Here is a 26496-nt window from a genome sequence, read left to right as displayed (position 1 = left end):
CATGACTAGAATTACTTGGCCAAATGATCTACATTTTGAGGAACTTGCAGATAGGTGGTTTTTTTTTTATTTCATTAAGTTTTTAATTTAAATTCTGGTACAGTTAACGTACAGTGTTATAGCACTTTCAAGTGTACAATATAGTGATGCAACAATTCTATACACTGTTCCGTTCTCATTAAGATAAGTGTACTCTTTAATGCCCATCTCTTATTTCACCCATTCCCCCACCCATTTCCCTTCTGGTAACCACTAGTTTGTTATCTGTAGTTAAGAATCTGTTTCTTCGTATCTCTTTCTCTCTCTCCCTTTGCTGCTGTTTTTGTTTGTTTGTTTCTTAAGTTCCACATTTAAGTGAAATCATATGGTGTTTGTTTTTCTCTTACTGACTTATATCACTTAGCATTATGCTGTCTAGCTCCATGAATTTCTGTCTAAATTTCAGTCTTTTTTAGAGATGAGTAATATTCCTATATATATTCATATATATATTAATTCATATATATATACACACACACAAACACATACACCATATATACCAATATATATGGTGTATATATATATACCATATATATATGCTATAAATATGTTATGTATAACAATATATACCATATATACAATATATATACCATATATAATATACATAACATATATACCAATATATATACCATATATACTATATATATACACACACCATACATATCAATATGTGTGTATATATATATATATACCAATATATATACACCAATATATACCATTATATATATATATATATATATCCATCATATATATCAACACACACACACACACACACATCACATCTTCTTTATCCATTCATCAGTCGATGGACACTGGGATGCTTCCATTACTTGGCTATTATAAATAAAGCTGAAATAAACATACAGGTACAAATATCATCTCGAATTAGTGTTTTTGTACTTTTTGGCTAAATATCCAGTAGTGTGATTACGGGGTTGCAGGGTAGTTCTATTTTCAATTTTTTGAGAAATGTCCATAGGATTTTCCAAAGTGACTGCACCAGTTTGCTTTTCCACCAAAAGCACACAAGGGTTCCTTTATCACCATATCTTCATCAATACTTGTTTCTTGTGTTTTTTTATTTCAGTCATTCAGATAGGTGTGAGGTGGCTTCTCATTGTAGTTTTTATTGCATTTCCCTGATGATGTGTGATGATGAGAATATTTTCAGGTGTCTGTTGGCCATCTGTATGTCTTCTTTGGAGAAATGTTTGTTCATGTCTTCTCCCATTTTTTTTTTTTTAAGATTTATTTATTTATTTATTTGACAGAGAGCGATCACAAGTAGACAGAGAGGCAGGCAGAAAGAGAGAGAGGAAGGGAAGCAGGCTCCCCGCCGAGCAGAGAGCCCGACGCGGGACTCGATCCCAGGACCCTGAGATCATGACCCGAGCCGAAAGCAGCGGCTCAACCCACTGAGCCACCCAGGCGCCCCACTTCTCCCATTTTTTAATTGGATTGTTCATTTTGGGGTGTTGAGTTTTATAAGTTATTTACATATTTTGGATACTAACACTGTATTGGATATGTCATTTGCAAATGTCTTCTCTCATTCAGTAGGTTGTCTCTTTTTGATTGTTTCATTTGATATGCAGAAACTTTTTACATTGATGAAGCAACAGAAAGAGAACTTAACAAAAAATGCCATTAACAACTGCGCCAAAAATAATAAAATACCAGGGAATAAGGATGATGGCAGCAAAAGTAGGAGTACTCTGGGTTTTTCTTGTCTCATGAATACAAGATTAACAGTTAAAACACCTGAACACAACAGAAATCACCCTGAAGACTGGCAGAACAAACTTCACAACTAAAGATAGTGAAGAGTCCAAACTGAAGAAGGTATGAAGTGCAGAAGCACAGTTTGGGGGAAAAATGGGTCAAAGATGTTGCGGTAGGGAGGGAACTGCTGTCATGGAAAGGATGAGAGATAACCTAACACACAGGCATGCACACAGGAAAAATGAATCCCCATAGGAATTGGCTTGGAAAGTGAGAGACACCTAAAATCTTGAATTCTTTCAACCAGCAGGATTAAAGCCTAGAGACTTTAAGGTCAATCAGCTTGAATCAGGGAGAGCCTGGAGACATTAAAATGCTTTTGGAGAGAAGGCAGGCAAACAGCCCACAAACATACAGCATAAAAGCAGCATTCTGAAGAGCACCTGGGTCACTCAGTGGAGATGTTAGTTTCTCATCTTGGAGCATGTCCCAAAGAGACACATTCACAAAGAGACCCCTCTAGGAATAAAAGAATTGGAAGGTAACATTTTCTTCAGTGGCCTCTCAGTAAAAGCACAGAGCCACTTGCACTAACCACAACACTGACACCCAATATCTATATTTCTTTTGTTGTTGTTGCATTTTTTCATTTTTTATTAAATTTCAATTTAATTAACATATATTGTATTATTGGCTTCAGAGGTAGAATTTAGTGCTTCATCATTTGCATACAACACCCAGTGCTCATTACATCAAGTGCCATCTCCCAGTTGGCCCATCCCCTATCCACCTCCGTCCAGCAACCCTCAGGTGTTTCCTATAGTTAAGAGTCTATTATGGTTTGCCTCCCTCTTGTTTCTCATTTTATTTTGTTTCCATGCCTTCTCTCATGCTCATTTCTGCTTCTTAAATTCACATATGGGTGAAATCATGTGGCATTTGTCTTTCTCTGACTGACTTATTTCAGTTAGCATAGTGGCCTCCAGTTCCTGCCAAGTCACAAATGGCAAGATTTTATTCCTTTCAATGGCTTCGTAGTATTCCACTGTATATATATATACACCACCTCTTCTTTATCTATTCATCTACTGATGGACATCTGGGCTCTTTCCATATGTTAGCTATTGTGAACCTTGCTGCTATAAAAGTTGGAGGGCATGTGCCCCCTTTGAATCACTATGTTTGTATCCTTTCAATAAATAAATACCAGGTAGCACAATTTCTGGGTAGCAGGGTAGCTCTATCTTTAACTTCTTGAGGAACCTCTTACTGTTTTCCAGAGTGGCTGCACCAGTTTACCTTCTCACCAACAGTGTAAGAGGGCTCCCCTTTCTCCACATCCTCTCCAACATCTGTTGTTTCTTAACTTGTTCATTTTAGTCATTTTGACCAGTGTGAGGTGGTACCTCATTGTGGTTTTAATTTGTATTTCCCTGATGCCGTGTGGTGTTCAGCATTTTTTCATGTGTCTGGTGGGCATCTGTGTGTTTTCCTTGGAGAAATGTCTGTTCATGTCCTCTACCTATTGTTTGACTGGATTGTTTGTTTTTTGGGTGTTGAGTTTGATAAATCCTTCATAGATTTTGGATACTGGCCCTTTATCTGATAAGACATTTGCAAATATTTCTTCTTCTATTCTGTGGGTTTCTGTTTAGATTTGTTGACTATCCTTTGCTGTGGAAAAAGCTTTTAATCTTGATGAAATTAAATTGTTCCTTTTTACTTTTGTTGCTCTTGTCTTAGGAAACATGTCCAGAAAGAAATTGCTGTGGCCTAGGTCAAAGAAGTTGCTGCTTGTGTTCTCTTCTAGGATTTTGATGGATTCGTATCTCGCATTTAGGTCTTTCGTCCATTTTGAGTTTATTTTTACATATATTGTAAGAAAATCGTCCAGTTTCACTCTTCTGCATGCAGCCTGTCTGATTTTCCCAACACCATTTGCTGAAGAGACTGTCTTTTTTCCATTGGATATGCCGTCCTGCTTTGTTGAAGATTAGTTGACTATAGAGTTGAAGATACATTTGTGGATTCTCTAGTCTGCTCCATTAATCTATGTGACTGTTTTTATGCCAGTACCATACTGTCTTGATAATTACAGCTTTGTAATACAACTTGAAGTCCAGAAATGGAATGATTGCAGTTTTGGTTTTCTTTTTCTGGTTCCATACGAATTTTAGGATTGTTTGTTCCAGCTCTGTGAAAAAAAAAAATTGTTGATGGTATTTTGATAGGGATTGCTCTGAATGCATAGATTGCTTTAGGTAGTATTAATATTTTAACAATATTTGTTCTTCCAATCATGAGCATGGGATGTTTTCCTATTTTTTTGTGTGTCCTTCTAAATTTCTTTCATCAGTGTTCTAAAGTTTTCTTTTATCTCATTCATTAGGTTAATATTGACATATGTAATGGTTTTTGGTGCCACTGTAATAGGATAGGTTCCTTGATTGATCTTTCTTCTGTCTTGTTGTTAGTCTATAGAAATACGACTGAGTTCTGTGCATGGATTTTGTATTCTGCAGCTTTGTTGAATTCCTGTATCAGTTCTAGCAATTTTTTGGTGGGGTTCTTTGGATTTTAAAAGGTTTTATTTATTTACTTGACAGAGAGAGATCACAAGTAGGCAGAGAGGTGGGCAAAGAGAGAGGGGGGAAGCAGGCTCCCTGATGAGCAGAGAGCATGATGCAGGGCTTGATCCCAGGACCCTGAGATCATGACCTGAGCTGAAGGCAGAGGCTTAACCCACTGAGCCACCCAGGCATTCCAATCCTTTGGATTTTAAACACGGAGTATCATGTCATCTGTGAAGAGTATAACTTTGACTTGTTCTTTGCCAATTTGGATGATTTTTATATTTTCTTTTCTGATAGCTGAGGCTATGACTTTCAGTACTATGCTGAACAACAGTGGTGAGACTATATCCTTGTCATCGTCCTGACCTTAGGGGAAAAGCTGTCAGTTTTTGCCTATTGAAGATGATGTTAGCTGTGGATTTTTTGTACATGTTCTTTATGATGTTGAGGTATGTTTCCTCATTCCCTATTTTGTTGTGGATTTTTATCATGAATGGATGTTGCAATTTGTCTAATGCATTTTTTCTGCATCTGTTGAAAGGATCATATGGTTCTTACCCATGTTTTCTTATTAACGTGGTAAACCTTTTTGGTTATGTTTATTCCTAGGTGTCTTACAGTTTTGGTGCAATTGTAAATGGGATTGATTCTTTGATTTCTCTTTCTTCTGCCTCATTGTTAGTGTATAGAAATATAACTGATTTCTATGCATTGATTTTATATCCAGCAACTTCGTTGAATTCTTGCATCCGATCTAGCAATTTTTATTTGAGTTTTTGGGGTTTTCTACATAAAGTATCATGTCTTCTGTGAAAAGTAAAGTTTTGACTTGTTCTTTATTGATTAAGATAATTTTATTTCTTTTTGTTTTCTGACTGCTGAGGCTAGGGCGTCCACAACTATGTTGAACAACAATGATAAGAGTGGACATCCCTGTTACGTTCCTGACCTTAAGGTAAAAGCTCGCAGTTTTAACCCATTAAGGATGATATTACCTGTGGGACTTTGGTCTATGGCTTTTATGACCTTGAGCTATGTTCCCTCTATTCCTACTTTCCTAAGGGTTTTTATCATGATAGGATATTGTATTTTGTCAAATGCTGTTTCTACATCTATTGAGAAGACCATATGGTACTTATTCTTTTATGAATACAGTATATCACTTTGATTGATTTGCAGATGGTGAATCACCCCTGCAGCTGAAGAATAAATTCCACTTCGTTGTGGTGAATAATTCTTTTAATGTACTGTTGGATCTTATTAGCTAGTATCTTTGTCAGAATTTTGTTACCCATGTTCATCAGGGATATTGGTCTGTAATTTTCCTTTTTGGTGGGGTCTTTGTACGGTTTGGGGACCAAGGTAATGCTGGCCTCATAGAATGAATCTGGAAGTTTCCCTTCCATTTCTATTTTCTGGAATAGTTTCAGAAGAACAGATATTATTTTTTCTTTAAATGTTTGTTAGAATTCTACCAAGAAGCCAACCGGCCCTGGACTTTTGTTTTTTGGGAGATTTTTTGATTACTGAGTCAACTTCTTTGCTGGTTATGGGTCCGTCCAGGTATTCTATTTCTTCCTCGTTCAGTTCTGGTGGTTTATAAGTTTCCAGGAAGGCATCCATTTTATCCAGATTGGGAGATTCATGGATTTCCATGTCTCCTTACTTCCACAGGTTTGAGAAGTTCTCAACCATTATTTCTTCAACTATTTTTTCTTTTTCCTTTTTAAAAAATATTTTACTTATTTATTTGAGAGAGGTGAGAGAAAAAGAGAGAGACCCTGAGAGTAAGGTGTGAGGTAGAGGAAGAAGCAGACTCCCTGTTGAGCGGGGAGGCTGATGCAGGGTTTGATCCCAGTACCCCAGGATCATGACCTGAACTGAAGGCAGACACTTAACCAACTGAGCCACACAGGAACCCCAGAAACTATTAAAAAAAAAAAAGAAGTCAAAGATACAGAAATTTAAAAAACAGTAGAACAGATCAACAAATCTGGAGTTGGTTCGCTGAAAGAATTAATAAGATCATTAAACCTCTAACGAGACTCATCAAAAAGAAAAGAGAAAAGACCAAAATAAATAAAATTATGAATAAAAGATGAGTGATCACAACCAACATCACAGAGATACAAACAACTATAAGAATATATTATGAGCAACGATATGCCAAAAACTTAGGCAATCTGGAAGAAATGGATGCATTCCTCGAGACATACAAACTACCAAAACTGGAACAAGAAGAAATAGAAAATCTGACTCGTAATAATTAAAATGTCAAAATTAATAATGAGAAAAATGAGAAAAAAAAAGCCAACAAGAGAGTACCAACTAGTTACACACAAGGGAAACCCCATAAAGCTATCAATGGATTTTTAAGTAAAAATATGTAGGTCAGAAGACAGTGTCATAATATATTTAAAGTGCTGAAATTAAAAAAAAAAACTATATTCAAGAGTATTCTACATAGCAAGGTTATCATTCAGATTTGAATGAAAGTTAAAGAATTTCCCAAACAAATATTAAAGGAGTTCATCACCACTAAACAGGCCTTACAAGATTTTTATAAGGATGGACAAATTTAAGTGGGAAAGAAAAGGCTATATTTTTTTTCATTTTTTAAATTTAAATTCAGTTAGCCAACATATAGTAAATCATTCGTTTCAGGTGTAGTGTTCAATAATTTATCAGTTGTGTATAACACCCAGTGCTTATCACATCACATGCCCTTTTTAATGCCCATCACCCAATTACCCCATCCCCTTACCCACCTCCCTTCCAGCAACCCTCAGTTTGTTTCTTATATTTGAGTCTCTCATGGTTTTTCTCCCTCTCTGATGACTTCCCATGCACTTTTCCTTCCCTTCCCCTGTGATCCTCTGTGCTGTTTCTTATATTCCACATATGGGTGAAAATATCTGATAATTTTCTTTCTCTGACTGACTTATTTCGCTCAGCATAATACCCTCCAGTTCCATCCATGTTGATGTAAATGGCATTAATCCTTTCTGTTGGCTGAGTAATGCTCCATTGTATATATATATATACCACATCTTTATCCATTCCTCTGTTGAAGGACATCTCAGCTCTTTCAACAGTTTAGAGAAGGCCATAATTAAATGTAAGAAAATTATAAAAGGAAAATATTTCATGAGCAAAAGCAAACATATAGTAAAGGTAGCAGAGCAATCATGTATAAGCCTAGTATGAAGGTTAAAAGACTAAAGTAGTAAAATCAATTATATGTTAAAATTAGTTCAGGGAAATTACAATATAAAAATATGTAAACTATGACTATATATATGTGTGTGTGTAGATATATATGTATATATATATATATATATATATATATATATATAATGTTGAGGGATGGTAAAAAAGAATTTCTTTTAGATGTGTTCAAACTTACATGACTGTTAACTTAATATAGACTGCTATATACTTAGGATGTTATATAGGAATCTTATGATAACCACAAAACAAAAACCTATAACATTTACACAGAAAATAAAGAGAAAATAACATAAGCATAAGACTACAGAAAGTCATCAATCACAAGAAAAGAGACCAAGAGAGGAACAGAAAAAAACTACAACAATAACCAGAATGTAATTAACTAAATCGCAGTAAGTACATATCCATATAATTACTTTAAATGTAGATGGCCTAAATATTCCAATCAAAAACATAGGGTGATGAAATGGATAAAATAACAATACCCATCTCTATGGTGCCTACAAGAAACTCACATCAGACCTAAAGACACATAAAGACTAAAAGTGAAATAATGGGAAAAGATATTTCATGCAAATGGAAGTGAAAAAAAGCCAGGGTAGCAATATCTATAGCAGGCAAAATAGACTGTAAAGCAAAGACTGTAACATGAGACAAACAAGAACACTTTATGTTGATAAAGAGATCAACCCAACAAGAAGATATAACACTTGCAAATATCTATGAAGTCAATATTGGAGTACCTAAATATATTATATATATATATGTATATGTGTGCAAATACATAAAGTATATATATAAATATATACATACACAAATACATAAAGCATATATAAATATATATTTTATTAATATTTATTATATTTAAAAATTAAATACTTTAAATATTCATGAAATGTTTAATCATTTACTAAAAATAAATATTTATTATTTAATTTGATATATATATGTACATTAGCCAAAAAAACTAATAAGATCTTGTCATTGCAACATGAATGGAGCTAAGGGTATTATGTTCAGTGAAATAGGTCAGTCTGAGAAGGACAAATACCATATGATTTTACTCATATGTAGAATCTAATAAAAATAAATGAATAAACAAACAGAAGTAAAGGCAGACATAAATACAGAGAATAAGCTGATGTTTGCCAGAGGGGAGGTGGATATGGGGATGGGAAAAATGGGTGAAAAGGAGAGGGAGATAGTTTTCTATTTATGGAATGAAAGGCACAGCATAAGGAGTATAGTAAAAGACATTGCAGTTACACTGTAACAAGACAAATGGTAGCTCCACTTGTGGCAAACATAGCATAATATATAAACTTGTCATATCACTAAGTTGAGCACCTAGAACTAATGTAACATTGTGCATCAACTATACTTCAATGAAAAAAAAATTTAAGATGACATTATAAGAAGATCCTGAATGCCCTTTTTCTCTAAAACACCATAAATTTAAATGGAACAATTCCCTCTGGGAAAAACAACAACAACAACAAACAAACCTGAGAACTGGCTGAATAGCTACTCTCCAACAAAGAATAAAGGGCCACATTGAGAGAGACAAGTGAGTCAGAGATGTGGTGTCATTAAAAATTCCATCCCTGGAGTGGCAACCCACAAAATGGAGGGATCTTACAAACAAGGAAATTCTCCCTGAGGAGTAGGTGGTTTGTGCTCTACATTAGGCGCCACAACCCTTTAGACTGGCTTTGGAAAGATGAGATCTCAATATATCTGGTTTGTCAAAACAATGGAGCATACTTTAGGAGAACCATAGGGCTACAGGTAATTGAGATTCCACACTTAAAATATTCACATGCAGATTCACTCACTCAAGAACCCAGCAAAAAGGGAACAGTTTATTTTTTTTTTATTTTTAAAAAATATTTTATTTATTTATTTTAGAAAGAGAGAGGGAGGGAAAGAGAAAACCATGAGTTGGAGGGGAAGAAGGAGAGGGAGAGAGAGAAAATCTCAAGCAAACTCCACACTGAGTGTGAAGCTTGACTTCGGATTGACGCCAGGACCCTGAGATCATGACCTGAGCCAAAATCAAGAGCTGGATACTTCCAAATGCACCACTCAGGTACCCCCAAAAGGAGCAGTTTAAAAAGAAGCTAGATCACATGTGAAGGAGATTCATTTGCTCATCTTAATGTATTTTCCAGAGGATCAAAAGCCTGTTGAAAATCTCTACAGGGACAGAGGTATTAATGGATGCCATTCTTATGTTCTCCCTCTACCTTGTTAGCACTGGTGCTAGCAAGTACAATTTTTTCACTCTTATCCTTACCTGCTAATGCCTACCACTCCACACCACTCCTGTAGCACTGTCAGAGAATGCTGACAATACTCTATCCAACTATGCCACTCCTGCAGTAGATGAACACCTCACCCCCACCCCCCATAGTCCCCTAAAAGAAGTGGGTATATACAGCACATACAGAGGATGTCCCTTGAGTGCTGGACTCTGGTGGCCAGGGGAGCTGTGTTTCTGGGCACAAAGGGGCCTCAAAAAATTGAACAGACAGTTTGAAAGACAACTAAGAACTAGGACAAGGATAAATAATAAAGTTCACATCCTAAAAAGGGCCAACATTAAAAACTATGAGAGACAGTTGTCTTGCCTGATATAGAGAGTCAAGCAAAATGAGAAAACACGGGATTTGTTCCAGATGAAAGAACAAGATAAAACCCCAGGAAAAAAAAACCTTAATAAAGGAGAGACAAGCAATTACATCAAGAAGAGTTTGAAGTAATGGTCATAAAAAGGCTTCCCAAACATGAAAGGTGAATGAATGAATACAGTGAGAGCTTCAGCAAAATATAAAAAATTAAAAGGTACCAACAAGAAGACACAGAGCAGAGAAGTACATGAACTGATCTAAAAAATTTTAGAGTTTCAATAGCAGACAAATGAAGAAAAAAAATCAGTGATCTGAAAGTCAGAAAAATAAAACTCACAAAAACAGAACAGCAGAAAGTAAAATGAATTTTAAAAAATGAAGATATAGTAACAGACCCATGGGACAACACTAAGCAGAATAATTCACATTACTGGGGCCCCAGGAGAAGAAGGGGAAAAGAGGCAGAAAAAATATTTGAGAAGGTCAGGGTGCCTTGGTGGCTCAGTTGGTTAAGCATCTGCCTCTAGCTCCTCCAGGGTCCTGGGATTGAGCCCCACATTGGGCTCCCTGCTCAGTGGAGAGTCTGCTTCTCCCTCTACATTTCACCTTGCTCTCAGGTCTCTCTTTCTCTTTCTCTCAAATAAATAAATAAAATCTTTTTTAAAAAGAAAAAAGAAAAAATATATGAGGGAATAATGGCTGAAAATTTCCCAAACCTGTGGAAGTAAGGAGACATGGAAATCCAGGAGTCTTCAAATCCTCCAAATCCAGAATTCCAAACAAGATGAACCCAAAGAGACCCACATCAACACACATTATAATATAAATGTCTAAATATAAAGAGATAACATTAAAACCAGCAAGAGAGGCAGGTGCCTGCTCTCCCAACTTGAGAGTGTAATGTCCATAATCAAACAGTTTGCTGCTTTCACCTCAGGCACTTGATCTCTAACTTTTTCTTGTGTCCATGCCAAGAGCTGAGACACAATCCTTTTCATGCTGCCACTTTTTAAAAAAAATTCTTTTCAGTGTAACAGTATTCATGGTTTTTGCTCCACACCCAGTGCACCATGCAATACGTGCCCTCCTTAATACCCACCACCTGGTTCCCCCAACCTCCCACCCCCTGCCCCTTCAAAACCCTCAGGTTGTTTTTCAGAGTCCATAGTCTCTCATGGTTCACCTTCCCTTCCAATTTCCCTCAACTCCCTTCTCCTCTCCGTCTCCCCATGTCCTCCATGTTATTTGTTATGCTCCACAAATAAGTGAAACCATATGATAATTGACTCTCTCTGCTTGACTGATTTCACTCAGCATAATCTCTTCCAGTCCTGTCCATGTTGCTACAAAAGTTGGGTATTCATCCTTTCTGACAGAGGCATAATACTCCATAGCGTATATGGACCACATCTTCCTTATCCATTCGTCCGTTGAAGGGCATCTTGGTTCTTTCCACAGTTTGGCGTCTGTGGCCATTGCTGCTATAAACATTGGGGTACAGATGGCCCTTCTTTTCATTACATCTGTATCTTTGGGGTAAATACCCAGGAGTGCAATTGCAGGTTCATAGGGAAGCTCTATTTTTAATTTCTTAAGGAATCTCCACACTATTCTCCAAAGTGGCTGCACCAGCTTGCACGCCACCTTTTGGTGGTGTGATTTAAATCACTTTGCCTCTGACTCTACTTATCTGCCTCCTCTAGAGGACAACAGTTTGAATTGCCCCATTTCTTGGCTGGTTCCTATCTCCCCAACCACTTCAAACTTGGATTTCTAGAGGACCATCACCTTCAAGGAATGTCCTCTCAGCCTTCCCCATCTATCCCATGCTTTCTTGAGAATGTTTTAACTCATTATTTTAACCCTCTTCTTTATTACTGCTGGGGACCACTAGTCTGTGTGTCTCTCACCTCATCATCTCAAGTTTCCTATCATGTATTTCCTTGTTGCATCTGTGCCAGCCACAACCATCTTCACTATAGTCCTTTCTTGAATGAAGCCTCTGATCCCCAGCAATCTGACCTTCTTCTTCTAGCCTGTCTTTTAACACATTCAGTGCCACAGATTTTCCCATGGCTTTCTTTGTAGTTGCCAAGGGACACCCAAACAAGAGATGCTAAGTCCCTCTGTGAGGAGGAAATTCAGAAGGCACTGGCACTGCCCAAACCATCTTCTTCACCCTCTATTCCTCCCTCTTCCCCTCCTTCCAGGCCAGCTGGTTTGTATCCATGTCTCCCAACCTGTGACCCTCGCCATTCACTGCTTACATATCCAGGGGCTTCCCACCCCAAGCTGCATCTTGTGGTTGAAGTGGCCAAGGAGCCTTGTCTTCAGGTTACTCAAAACCTTTCTCTTTCATAGAGTTGAACAGATTAAACAAAATCTGGGGAAGTTTTCTGGTAACCAGGATGGTTACCTAGAGGTCTTATAGCATTTGACCTTGGCTTACGATCTATCTTGGAAAGATGTGATGACCACTTTAAGACAGACTTTCGACCAAGAAGGAAAATTGTTCTTAAGGAAGCCAGGGTTTATGCTAATAGTCTTCACCTTTCTGATACCAAAAACCCAATAGGAGGTACTGCTGTCCTTCCCATGAATCTGGGATGGGATTATAATCAACCTTCAGAGACATGAGAATGAGACTACTGTCTGTGTTAAGGCAAAGTTAAAGTCAGCTGACAAAAATCCATCAGCTACTTTAAGACAGCTACAGTCAGACAGAAGCCAAATGGAAACCACCTTTCTGGAAAGACTTAAAGAGTCTGTGACTAAATATACTAACCTTGATCTCTAGTCTTTTGAGGGACAGATAATACTAAAAGACAAATTCTTTTCTTAGTCTGCTTCAGATATCAGGTGGAGGCTGCAAAAACTAGTAAGAGAATCGGAATTTTTTCTGAAAAAAAAAAAAAAAAAAAGAAGAGAATTAAAAAAAAATTTTTTTTTAATTTTTTCAGTCACCGCTCTTGAGGAATTCCTTTCAGCAGAAACTCCTATCTTTTGTAACAGGAACCAAAAGGGAGAAGTCAGTTATTCAGAGAAGGACCAAAGGAAGGTGGTAAGGCAGACCCAATTGCTAGTGGACCCACAGGACTGATCCCACTCCAAGGATATCCAACTCTGTCCTGAAAAGAGATCAGGAAAATGCCTGATCTGTAGGACTAGCCATTGGGTGTGGGAATGTCCTATTAAGCACAAGTCTCCCCAAATACCCTGTCTTAAGTGTTAGCGGACATGAGATTGGACAGCTAACTGCCTCCAAGGCCAAAAGACTCAGTGATCAGAAACTGATGCCCTGCTGATGGTGATGGATGAAGGGTCCCTCTGCTCCCATCACCACCACCTCCCACAAGAAGTAACCATCAGTGGACTGGAGTCATGTATAAAGATGGATGTGGCAAGTAGAACAACTTTCTTTTTGGATACTGGGGCCACTTACTCTGTCCTGACCTCATTCTCTGGGATTAAGTCTCTTGCCAAATGCAGGTACCCAGGGGCACCTGGGTGGCTTAATGGGTTAAAGCCTCTGCCTTCAGCTCAGGTCATGGTCCCAGGGTCCTGGGATTGAGCCCCGCATTGGGCTCTCTGCTCAGCGGGGAGCCTGCTTCCTCCTCTCTCTGCCTGCTTCTCTGCCTACTTGTGATCTCCGTCTGTCAAATAAACAAATAAAATCTTTTTTAAAAATGCAGGTACCTGGGTGGCTCAGTTGGTTAAGTGACTTCCTTCGGCTCAGGTCATGATCCTGGAGTCCCAAGATTGAGTCCCACATTGGGCTCCCTGCTCAGTGGGGAGTCTGCTTCTCCCTCTGACCCTTACCCTTCTTATGCTCTCTCACTCTTTCTCTCTTAAATAAATAAAGTCTTAAAATAAAAGACTCTTGTAAAATGATGGAAGTATCAGGCAAACTAATAACTCAGCCTTTAAAGCATCCCCCTCTTTTGTTGCCTATGGAAAGATTAGAGCTTTTCCTACCGCTTCCTGGTTATGCTAGAGTGCCCTTGTCCCCTGGTAGGAAGAGGTATATTAAACAAATGAGGAGCTAGGCTCATTCTGGGAGGAACCAAAGTTACCAGAGTCACCCCACAACTCCTAGTAATTGGAGAAATTCTGGACCCCAGTTCTTTAGAAGAGGTTTTGTTAGTAGACCCTAAGATATGAGATGATGGGTTTCCAGAATGAGTGGTCACCACCACTCCTCTGTTAATAGAGTTAAAGAATGCTAATAACTGACAATACCCTATCCCCTTGAGGCATGACAAGGACTCCAACCCCTCATAAGCAAGTTCCTAGAACATGGCATCTTGATTCTTTTTAACTCCACCAAAGGAAAGTTATACTTAGCCCAGGTAGAAGAGACTGATCATTGGCAAGCTGTCAGTCAAATTCTTCCACCCCTTTCCTTCCTCCTCTGAGGCCCCATATTTTAATACTGTTTCTTTGGCAATACAAGTCATAAATTTACTGTGGAGATATAGGTCCCTAACTAATTGGATAGCTGAGGGTCTTTTATCATTCCCGTGGGTGCCTCCTACTGTCAGCCAGGATCCTCTTTGTCAGCAGCAACAGGGTTATTCTTTCCTCCCTACAAACTGGACAGGGATTTGCACCTTGGCTCATGTCCTTCTCCAGTTTTCCTACTTTGAGGGATCAGTCCCTATACCCCTTCCCATTACCACTGGTTTGAGACACACCAAACAGACTGTGCCTTTAATACCTAGCTTACTAGGAATCTTGTCTCTCATCATCATTGCAAGAATGACCATAGGAAGCTATAGTATCCATTCCTCCCACCAAATTTATTATTATCTATCTAAATCCCTGTCCAAAACAAATGAGGACATTGCAGCTACTTTCTCTGTCACCCAGATACAGATTAACTCCTTGGCAGTTATCGTCTTAGAGAACTGTCAGGCCCTTATGTCTTTGCAGCTAAAAGTGGAGGAACCTATTCATTACTAGGAGAAGAATGTTTTGGGGTCAGTTGAAATATCAAGGTATAATACAACAAAACCTTCCTAGAGGGCTGCCTTGGGTGAGTGGCTCATTCAGTTAAGTGTATGACTTGATTTTGGCTCAGGTCATGATCTCATTATTGTGAAAATGAGCCTTCTCATCCTCTGCAATGTGTGTGGAGTCTGCTTAAGATTCTCTTCTCTTGCCCCTCTCCCTCTACTACCTCCAACTCACATGTGGTCTCTGTAAAAAAGAAACAAAAAAACTTTTCTAGAAAATGCTTAGGTGTTTCATAATCAAGATAGCCGAGGATGGTCAAATTGAAAAAAAAAAAAAAGATATTTTTTTAATCCTGGCTATCATGGCTGCCTCTTTCCTTTTCTGGGGCTCTTAATTTCCATAATAGCTCTCCTTCTGCAGGACCATCCTTATTCAATTTACTGTAAAGTTTGTGTCTCCCAGACAAGAAGCATTTAAACTCAAAATAAGCATCCAAACATTGAGGCTACCAGATCATTTCTACTCATAACACCTCCATCTACATGGGACCCCTGAATGGACATCACACTTGGGAATTCCTTTCACCTGACAGCAAGAATAGTGGGCTCAAGCTCTCTGAAGCAGCAGGGGAGATGTTAGGTGGAAGCTAAATATGAACAGTGGAAGGGACACCCCAAGGAAACGTCATCCCTTGACCTGAAAGATTTCAGAGTCCCAAGTGCTTGGAGGGGGAATAATAGGGTAGGCAGTTAGTTAGACATGAGCTGGAGGCAAGGATGGTGATAAATAAGTTATACATTAGAAGTCTGAAGACACAATATCCTGATTTTGTGGCTTACTACATCCTGACCATGTAGTTTCCAAGACCCTGGGGCTACAGACCAAGGGCCAGAGGTACAGATCATGTGTTGTCCTCTTCCACCTTTGCCACAGGACAACCCCTACCTTCATTATAATGCATTTACATTGCAGTTATAGTCCCCTTTATGCAGGAAGGCTGCTACAATGGTTCCAGTACAAACCTCAGAGGGTCAAAATCTGAGAGAAGACTCCTCCAGATGAGTCCCTCATCTGGGAAGAGTCCCTCCCAATCTGAGAGAAGAGTCCACCAGATGATTAGAAGCATCCTGGATTAAAAACCACCTAGTCCATGATGCAAGAACCTGCTCACAGCAGTTGCCACTTCTGGGCCTGTTTGAAGGCTCACAGCAGTTGCCACTTCTGGGCCTGTCTGCTTTCCCACCTTGAGAGTGTACTATCCTTAATAAAACTGTTTTATGGTTTCAAAAAAAAAAAAGGCAGAGAAAAACAACTTTTACATACAAGGAACCCTCCATAAAACTATCAGCAGATTTTTTAGCAAAAACTTTGCCAGCCAGAATGGAATGACATGATATATTTAAAGTGCAGAGAGGAAAAAGAATTCTCTACCCAGTGAGTATATCATTCAGATTTGAAGGAGAAATAAAGACTTTCCCAGACAAAGATAACTAACAGAGTCCACACCAATAAATCAGCCCCACATGAAATGTTAAAGGAACTGCTTTAAGCAGAAAAGAAAGGGTTCTAATTAGCAATAAGAACACATACTACAGTAAATATCTCATGGGTAGAAGTAAATATGTAGTAAAGGAGTTAAACTCTTATCAAACTAGTATGATGGTTACAAGATAAAAGTAAAAATAATGATAACAACAATGACTAGCTAAAGGATATACAAAATAAAAAGGTTTATAATGTAATATGATAAACATAAAACATGGTGGGGGATAAAAATGAAGTTTTAGAATGTGTTCAAATATAACTTGGAATCAACTTAAAACAGGCTCATAGATGTGAGCTGTTACATGTGAACCTCATGATAACCACAAAGTAAAAATTTATATTCATACACTAAAGATAATGTAAAACAAATCTAAATAACACAACAATAAAATCATCAAACCACAGAGAAGAATAAAAGAGAAGAAATAAGGAAAAGAGAGGGAATACAAAAGAGCCAGAAAACTAACAAAATAGCTATAACTACATATCTGTCAATATTACTTGTCATGTAGGGGTGCCTGGGTGGCTCAGTGAGTTGAGCCTCTGCCTTCAGCTCAGGTCATGATCTCAGGGTCCTGGGATCAGGCCCCGAATTGCATTGGGCTCTCTGCTCCATGGGGAGCCTGCTCCCCCCACCCTCTACCTGCCTCTCTGCCTACTTGTGATCTCTGTCTGTCAAATAAATAAATAAATAAAATCTTTTTAAAAATATTACTTGTCATGTAAATGGACTAAACTCTCCAATGAAAAGACAAAATGTGGCGGCATGGATTAAGAAACAAAACCATTATATATGCTGCCTGCTAGAGACTCACCTCATATGTAAGGACACATAAAGTCCAAAAGTGAAGGGATGGAAAAAGATTATTTCATGCAAATGGAAACCAAAATCTAGTTAGCATGTATCAGACAAAATAGACTTTAAAGCAACGAATGTAATAAAAAATAAAGATGAATAAGCCTTATATGATAAATGGTGGAAACCCAACAAGATATAGTATTTGAAACTATCCATTTTACACAGAAGCATCTAAATATGTAAAGCAAATATTAACAGACTTAAAGAGAGAAATTGACAGCATTACAATATAGAAGGGGACTTTAATACTCTACTTACATCAAAGGACAGATCATCTGGCAGAAAATCAACAGGGAAACATTAGCTTTTAAATTTTATTTTATTTTACTTTATTTTTCTTTGTCAGAGGGGGCATCAGCTTCAAACAACATATTATACAAGGGAGTTAAGAAATATATACAGATCATTCCATCCAAAAAAAACAGAACTTATTTTTTTCTCAAGTGCACATGAAACATACTCCAGAATAGATAATATGTAAGTACAGAAAACAAGTCTCAATAAACATAAAATATCAAAAAATTTGAACCATCTTTTCTGACCATTGAGGTATGAAATTACAAATGAATTGCAAGAAGAAAACTAAAAAAACCTGAAAAATATATGGAGATTGAAAAATATGGTACTGAACATCCAATGCACTAATGAGGATATCAAAGAAAAATTTAAAAAAATACCATAGGACAAGTGAAAATGAAAATACAACATACCAAAATCTATGGGATACACCAAAAACAGTTCTAAGAGTTGTTTACAGTGATACAGGCCTACCACAAAAAGAAAACAAGAAAAATCTGAAATAAACAATCTAACTACACTTAAAGATATGAAAAAAACAAGTGAAGCCCAAATTTAGTATAAGGAAGGAAATAGTAAATATCAGAGAGGAAAAAAAAAATAGAGACTGAAAAGATCAACGAAACCAAGACATAGTACTTTGAAAAGATAAACAAAATTAACCAACATTTAGCTGGCCTAAGAAAAAAGAGAGAAGGCTTAAATAAAATCAGAAATAAAAGAGAAGAAATTAAAACCGATTTAAAAAAATAAAAAGGATAATTCCAGACTACTGTGAACAATTATATACCAACAAACTGGACTACCTAGAAGTAATGGATAAGTTACTAAAATTTTATGATCTTCCAAGACTGAATCATGAAGAAATAGAAAGTCTGAATAGACCAATTACTAGTAAGAAGATTGAATCAGCAATCAAATACCTTGCAACAAACAGAAGTCCAGGACCAGATAGTTTTACTGGTAAATTTTACCAAAGATTCAAAGATTTAATACATATCCTTATCAACTTCTTCTAAAAAATTGAAGTGGAAATAATGGTACCAAATTCATTTTACAAGCCCAGCATTACCCTGATAACACAACCAGAGAAGACACCAGAGGAAAATAACATTACAGGCCAATAACACTGACAAAAACAGACAAAAATCATTTAAAAAGGGCAAATTGAATTCAACAATAAATTGAAAGGATCATACACCATGATTAGATGGGTTTTATTCTAGGAATGAAAGGATGGTTCATTTGCAAATCAATCTACATACTACACCACTTTAACAAAATGAAGCAAAACTCCCTATGATCATCTTAATAGATACAATTGATATAATTTGACATCTATTTATGATACAAATTCTCAACAATATGGCTATAGATATAATAATGGCCATATATGACAAGCCAATAGCTAACTTCATAGTCATATGAAAAAGTGAAAGTTTTTTTTTCTGAGATGAATAAGAAAACAAGGATGCCCACTCTTGCCACTTTTACTCAACACAGTATTTGGAAGTCCTAGCTAGAGCAACTGGCCAGGAAAAAGAAATAACAGACATCCAAATTAAAAAGGGAGAAATTGAACTATAACTATTTTTAAAATTATAACTATTTTCAGATAATACAGCATTATATATGGAAAACTCTAAAGACACCACCAAAAAAATAGAGGTAAAATTTTTTTTTCAGTAAAGTTGCAGGGTACAAAATCAATATACGAAATTCTGTTGTAGTTTCCGATACTAACAGTAAAGTATCAGAAAGAGAAATTAAGAAAATGACCAAATTTGGAATAGCATTCTCCCCTCCCCCCAAAATTTACCTCAGAATAAATTTAACCAAGATCTCTATTCTGAGAACTGCAAAACACTGATGAAATAAATCAAAGACAAATAAATGGAAATGTATTCTGTGTTCATAGATTGAAAGAATTAACACTAAAATGTCTATACTACCAAAAGCCATCTATAGATTCAGTACAATTCCTATCAAGTTTCCAATGACATTTTTTAGAAAAGTGGAAAAAACACTCTTAAAATTAAATGGAAAGACAAAAAAACCAAATAGCTAACGGTATCCCAAGAAAAAACAATGCAGGAGTTATCAAAGTTCCACATTTCAAGCTACACTATAAAGTTACAGTAATATAAAGGGTATTTAATGGTATAAAGAAGATACACACATCAATGGAACAGAATAGAAAGCTCAGAAATAGGGGGAGGAGTCAAGATGGCAGAGAAGTAGCAGGCTGAGACTACTTCAGCTAGCCGGAGATCAGCTAGATAGCTTATCTAAAGATCGCAAACACCTGGAAATCCATCGGCAGATCGAAGAGAAGAAGAAAAACAATTCTGGAAAGAGAAAAACAACCACTTACTGAAAGGTAGGACCGGCGGAGAAGTGAATCCAAAGTGACGGGAAGATAGACCCCGGGGGGAGGGACCGGCTCCCGGCAAGCGGCGGAGCAACGGAGCACAAAATCAGGACTTTTAAAAAAGTCTGTTCCACTGAGGGACATCGCTCCAGAGGCGAAACCGGGGCGAAGCCGACGCGGAGTCAGCGTGGCCTCAGGTCCCGCAGGGTCACAGAAGGATCGGGGGTGTCTGAGTGTCGCAGAGCTTGCGGGTATTGGAAAGCCGGCTACAGAGACAGAGACGACAGTAAGCTCCCAGCTCGGTGTTACCTTGAACTGGTCGCAGGCTTGGTGAGCTCAGAGCGCGGCCGGAGGTCAGGCAGACGGGAGTAACTGGGCGCTGTTCTCTGAGGGCGCACTGAGGAGTGCGGCCCTGGGCTCTCGGCAACTCCGGGCCGGAGACCAGGAGGCCACGATTTGTATTCCCGTCCTCCGGAACTCTACGGAAAGCGCTCAGGGAACAAAAGCTCCTGAAAGCAAACCCGAGCAGATTACTCAACCCAGCCCCTGGTAAGGGCGGTGCAAATCCGCCTGGGGCAAAGACACTTGAGAATCACTACAACAGGCCCCTCCCCCAGAAGATCAACAAGAAATCCAGCCGAGACCAAGTTCACCTACCAAGGAGTGCGGTTTCAATACCAAGGAGAGCAGCAGAATTCCAGAGGAGGAGAAAGCCAAGCACGGAACTCATGGCTTTTTCCCTGTGATTTTTTTTTAGTCTTGCAGTTAATTTAATTTTTTCCTTTTTCATTTTTTGTTTTTTTTCTCGCCTTCTGGTAAAATTATTTTTTAACTTTTACCTTTTTCTTTTTTAACGTTTTTAAAGTAGTTTATCTAATATATATATTTTTTCCTTTTTATATTTTTTTTATTTGTTTTCTTTTTTTAAAATTCTTTTCTTTTTTCTTTTTTTTCTTTCTCCCTTTTTGAACCTGTTTTTATCCCCTTTCTCCCCCCTCACGATTTGGGATCTCTTCTAATTTGGTTAAAGCATATTTTCCTGGGGCTGTTGCCACCCTTTTAGTATTTTCCTTGCTCCTTCATATACTCTTATCTGGACAAAATGACAAGACGGAAAAATTCAACACAAAAAAAAAGAACCAGAGGCAGTACCAAAGGCTAGGGACCTAATCAATACAGACATTGGTAATATGTCAGATCTAGAGTTCAGAATGACAATTCTCAAGGTTCTAGCTGGGCTCGAAAAAGGCATGGAAGATATTAGAGAAACCCTCTCGAGAGATATAAAAGACCTTTCCGGAGAAATAAAAGAACTAAAATCTAACCAAGTTGAAATCAAAAATGCTATTAATGAGGTGCAATCAAAAATGGAGGCTCTCACTGCTAGGATAAATGAGGCAGAAGAAAGAATTAGTGATATAGAAGATCAAATGACAGAGAATAAGGAAGCTGAGCAAAAGAGGGACAAACAGCTACTGGACCACGAGGGGAGAATTCGAGAGATAAGTGACACCATAAGACAAAACAACATTCGAATAATTGGGATTCCAGAAGAAGAAGAAGGAGAGAGGGGAGCAGAAGGTATACTGGAGAGAATTATTGGGGAGAATTTCCCCAATATGGCAAAGGGAATGAGTATCAAAATTCAGGAGGTTCACAGAACGCCCCTCAAAATCAATAAGAATAGGCCCACACCCTGTCACCTAATAGTAAAATTTACAAGTCTCAGTGACAAAGAGAAAATCCTGAAAGCAGCCTGGGAAAAGAAGTCAGTCACCTTACAGGCAATACAATGGCACTAAATTCATATCTCTCAATAGTTACCCTGAATGTTAATGGGCTCAATGCCCCTGTCAGAAGACACAGGGTATCAGAATAGATAAAAAAACAAAACCCATCTCTATGTTGCCTCTAAGAAACTCATTTTAAGCCCGAAGACACCTCTAAATTTAAAGTGAGGGGGTGGAAAAGAATTTACCATGCTAATGGACATCAGAAGAAAGCAGGAGTGGCAATCCTTATATCAGATCAATTAGATTTTAAGCCAAAGACTATAATAAGAGATGAGGAAGGACACTATATCATACTCAAAGGGTCTGTCCAACAAGAAGATTTAACAATTTTAAATATCTATGCCCCCAACGTGGGAGCAGCCAACTATATAAACCAATTAATAACAAAATCAAAGAAACACATCAACAATAATACAATACTAGTAGGGGACTTTAACACTCCCCTCACTGAAATGGACAGGTCATCCAAGCAAACGATCAGCAAGGAAATAAAGGCCTTAAACGACACACTGGACCAGATGGACATCACAGATATATTCAGAACATTTCATCCCAAAGCAACAGAATACACATTCTTCTCTAGTGCACATGGAACATTCTCCAGAATAGATGGCATCCTTGGTCCTAAATCAGGACTCAACCGGTATCAAAAGATTGGGATCATTCCCTGCATATTTTCAGGACACAATGCTCTAAAGCTAGAACTCAACCACAAAAGGAAGTTTGAAAAGAACCCAAATACATGGAGACTAAACAGATCCTTCTAAAGAATGAATGGGTCAATTAAATGGGAAATTAAAGAGGAATTGAAAAAAATCATGGAAACAAATGATAATGGAAATACAATGGTTCAAAATCTGTGGGACGCAACAAAGGCAGTCCTGAGAGGAAAATATATAGCGGTACAAGCGATTCTCAAGAAACAAGAAAGGTCTCAGGTACACAACCTAACCCTACACCTAAAAGAGCTGGAGAAAGAACAAGAAAGAAACCCTAAGCCCAGCAGGAGAAGAGAAATCATAAAGATCAGAGCAGAAATCAATGAAATAGAAACCAAAAAAACAATAGAACAAATCTACGAAACTAGAAGCTGGTCCTTTGAAAGAATGAATAACATTGATAAACCCCTGGCCCGACTTATCAAAAAGAAAAGAGAAAGGACCCAAATAAATAAAATCATGAATGAAAGAGGAGAGATCACAACTAACCCCAAAGAAATACAAACTATTAAAGGAACATACTATGAGCAACTCTACGCCAATAAATTTAACAATCTGGAAGAAATGGATGCATTCCTAGAAACATATAAACTACCACAACTGAACCAGGAAGAAATAGAAAGCCTGAACAGACCCATAACCAGTAAGGAGATTGAAACAGTCATTAAAAATCTCCAAACAAACAAAAGCCCAAGGCCAGATGGCTTCCCGGGGGGAATTCTACCAAACATTTAAAGAAGAACTAATTCCTATTCTCCTGAAACGGTTCCAAAAAATAGAAATGGAAGGAAAACTTCCAAACTCATTTTATGAGGCCAGCATCACCTTGATCCCAAAACCAGACAAGGATCCCATCAAGAAAGAGAGCTATAGACCAATATCCTTGATGAACACAGATGCGAAAATACTCAACAAAATACTAGCCAATAGGATTCAACAGTACATTAAAAGGATTATTCACCACGACCAAGTGGGATTTATTCCAGAGCTGCAAGGTTGGTTCAACATCCGCAAATCAGTCAATGTGATACAATACATCAATAAAAGAAAGAACAAGAACCATATGATACTCTCAATAGATGCTGAAAAATCATTTGACAAAGTACAGCATCCCTTCCTGATCAAAACTCTTCAAAGTGTAGGGATAGAGGGCACATACCTCAATATCATCAAAGCCATCTATGAAAAACCCACCGCAAATATCATTCTGAATGGAGAAAAACTGAAAGCTTTTCCGCTAAGGTCAGGAACACGGCAGGGATGTCTATTATCACCACTGCTATTCATCATAGTACTAGAGGTCCTAGCGTCAGCAATCAGACAACAAAAGGAAATTAAAGGCATCCAAATCGGCAAAGAAGAAGTCAAATTATCACTCTTCGCAGATGATATGATACTATATGTGGAAAACCCAAAAGACTCCACTCCAAAACTGCTAGAACTTGTACAGGAATTCAGTAAAGTGTCAGGATATAAAATCAATGCACAGAAATCAGTTGCATTTCTCTACACCAACAGCAAGACAGAAGAAAGAGAAATTAAGGAGTCAATCCCATTTACAATTGCACCCAAAACCATAAGATACCTAGGAATAAACCTAACCAAAGAGGCACAGATCTATACTCAGAAAACTATAATGTACTCATGAAAGAAACTGAGGAAGACACAAAGAAATGGAAAAATGTTACATGCTCCTGGATTGGAAGAATAAATATTGTGAAAATGTCTATGCTACCTAAAGCAATCTACACATTTAATGCAATTCCTATCAAAGTACCATCCATCTTTTTCAAAGAAATGGAACAAATAATTCTAAAATTTATATGGAACCAGAAAAGACCTCGAATAGCCAAAGGGATATTGAAAAAGAAAGCCAAAGTTGGTGGCATCACAATTCTGGACTTCAAGCTCTATTACAAAGCTGTCGTCATCAAGACAGTATGGTACTGGCACAAAAACAGACACATAGATCAATGGAACAGAATAGAGAGCCCAGAAATACACCCTCAACTCTACAGTCAACTAATCTTCAACAAAGCAGGAAAGAATGTCCAATGGAAAAAAGACAGCCTCTTCAATAAATGGTGCTGGGAAAATTGGACAGCCACATGCAGAAAAATGAAATTCGACCATTTCCTTACACCATACACAAAAATAGACTCAAAATGGATGAAGGACCTCAATGTGAGAAAGGAATCCATCAAAATCCTTGAGGAGAACACAGTCAGCAACCTCTTCGACCTCAGCCGCAGCAACATCTTCCTAGGAACAATGCCAGAGTCAAGGGAAGCAAGGGCAAAAATGAACTATTGGGATTTCATTCAGATCAAAAGCTTTTGCACAGCAATGGAAACTGTTAACAAAATCAAAAGACAACTGACAGAATGGGAGAAGATATTTGCAAACGACATATCAGATAAAGGACTAGTGTTCAGAATCTATAAAGAACTTAGCAAACTCAACACCCAAAGAACAAATAATCCAATCAAGAAATGGGCAGAGGACATGAACAGACATTTCTGCAAAGAAGACATCCAGATAGCGAACAGACACATGAAAAAGTGCTCCATATCACTCGGCATTAGGGAAATACAAATCAAAACCACAATGAGATATCACCTCACACCAGTCAGAATGGCTAAAATCAACAAGTCAGGAAATGACAGATGCTGGCGAGGATGCGGAGAAAGGGGAACCCTCCTACACTGTTGGTGGGAATGCAAGCTGGTGCAGCCACTCTGGAAAACAGTATGGAGGTTCTTCAAAATGTTGAAAATAGAACTGCCCTATGTCCCAGCAATTGCACTATTGGGTATTTACCCTAAAGATACAAACGTAGTGATCCAAAGGGGCACGTGCACCCGAATGTTTATAGCAGCAATGTCCACAATAGCCAAACTATGGAAAGAACCTAGATGTCCATCAACAGATGAATGGATCAAGAAGAGGTGGTATATATACACAATGGAATACTATTCAGCCATCAAAAGAAATGAAATCTTGCCATTTGCGACAACATGGATGGAACTAGAGCGTATCATGCTTAGTGAAATAAGTCAAGCGGAGAAAGACAACTATCATATGATCTCCCTGATATGAGGAAGTGGTGATGCAACATGGGGGCTTAAGTGGGTAGGAGAAGAATAAATGAAACAAGATGGGATTGGGAGGGAGACAAACCATAAGTGACTCTTAATCTCACAAAACAAACTGAGGGTTGCTGGGGGGAGGGGGTTTGGGAGAAGGGGTTGGGATTATGGACATTGGGGAGGCTATGTGCTTTGGTGAGTGCTGTGAAGTGTGTAAACCTGGTGATTCACAGACCTGTACCCCTGGGGACTAAAAATATATGTTTATAAAAAATAAAATATTAAAAAAAAAGAAATTGGGAAATATTTATCTTAAAGCAGCATAAAAATATACTATATCCAAATCATGGCAAAAATTTGTATATAATGATGTTATGTTGATAATGATCTCATAATTTTGACATATTATGTTTAAAACAGGACTATGTAAGATTAAATATAATAAAATATTTTACTTACCATTTAAAAAAAAAGAAAGCTCAGAAATAAATACAATATATATGGTGAACTTATTTGTGACAAAGGAGGCAAAAATATACAATGAGGAGAGCACAGTTTCTTCAATAAATTGTGCTGGAAAAATTGGACCGCCACATGCAAAAAATGAAAGTAGACGACTATCATATACCACACCAAAAATTTATTCAGGATAAAGTCTTTAATATATGGTAA

This window comes from Mustela putorius, unplaced genomic scaffold, assembly GCF_011764305.1.
Source record: "Mustela putorius furo isolate JIRA1106 unplaced genomic scaffold, ASM1176430v1.1 tig00001114_pilon_pilon_pilon, whole genome shotgun sequence".
Classification (NCBI taxonomy): Eukaryota; Metazoa; Chordata; class Mammalia; order Carnivora; family Mustelidae; genus Mustela; species Mustela putorius.
Note: the sequence above shows the minus strand (reverse complement) of the source record.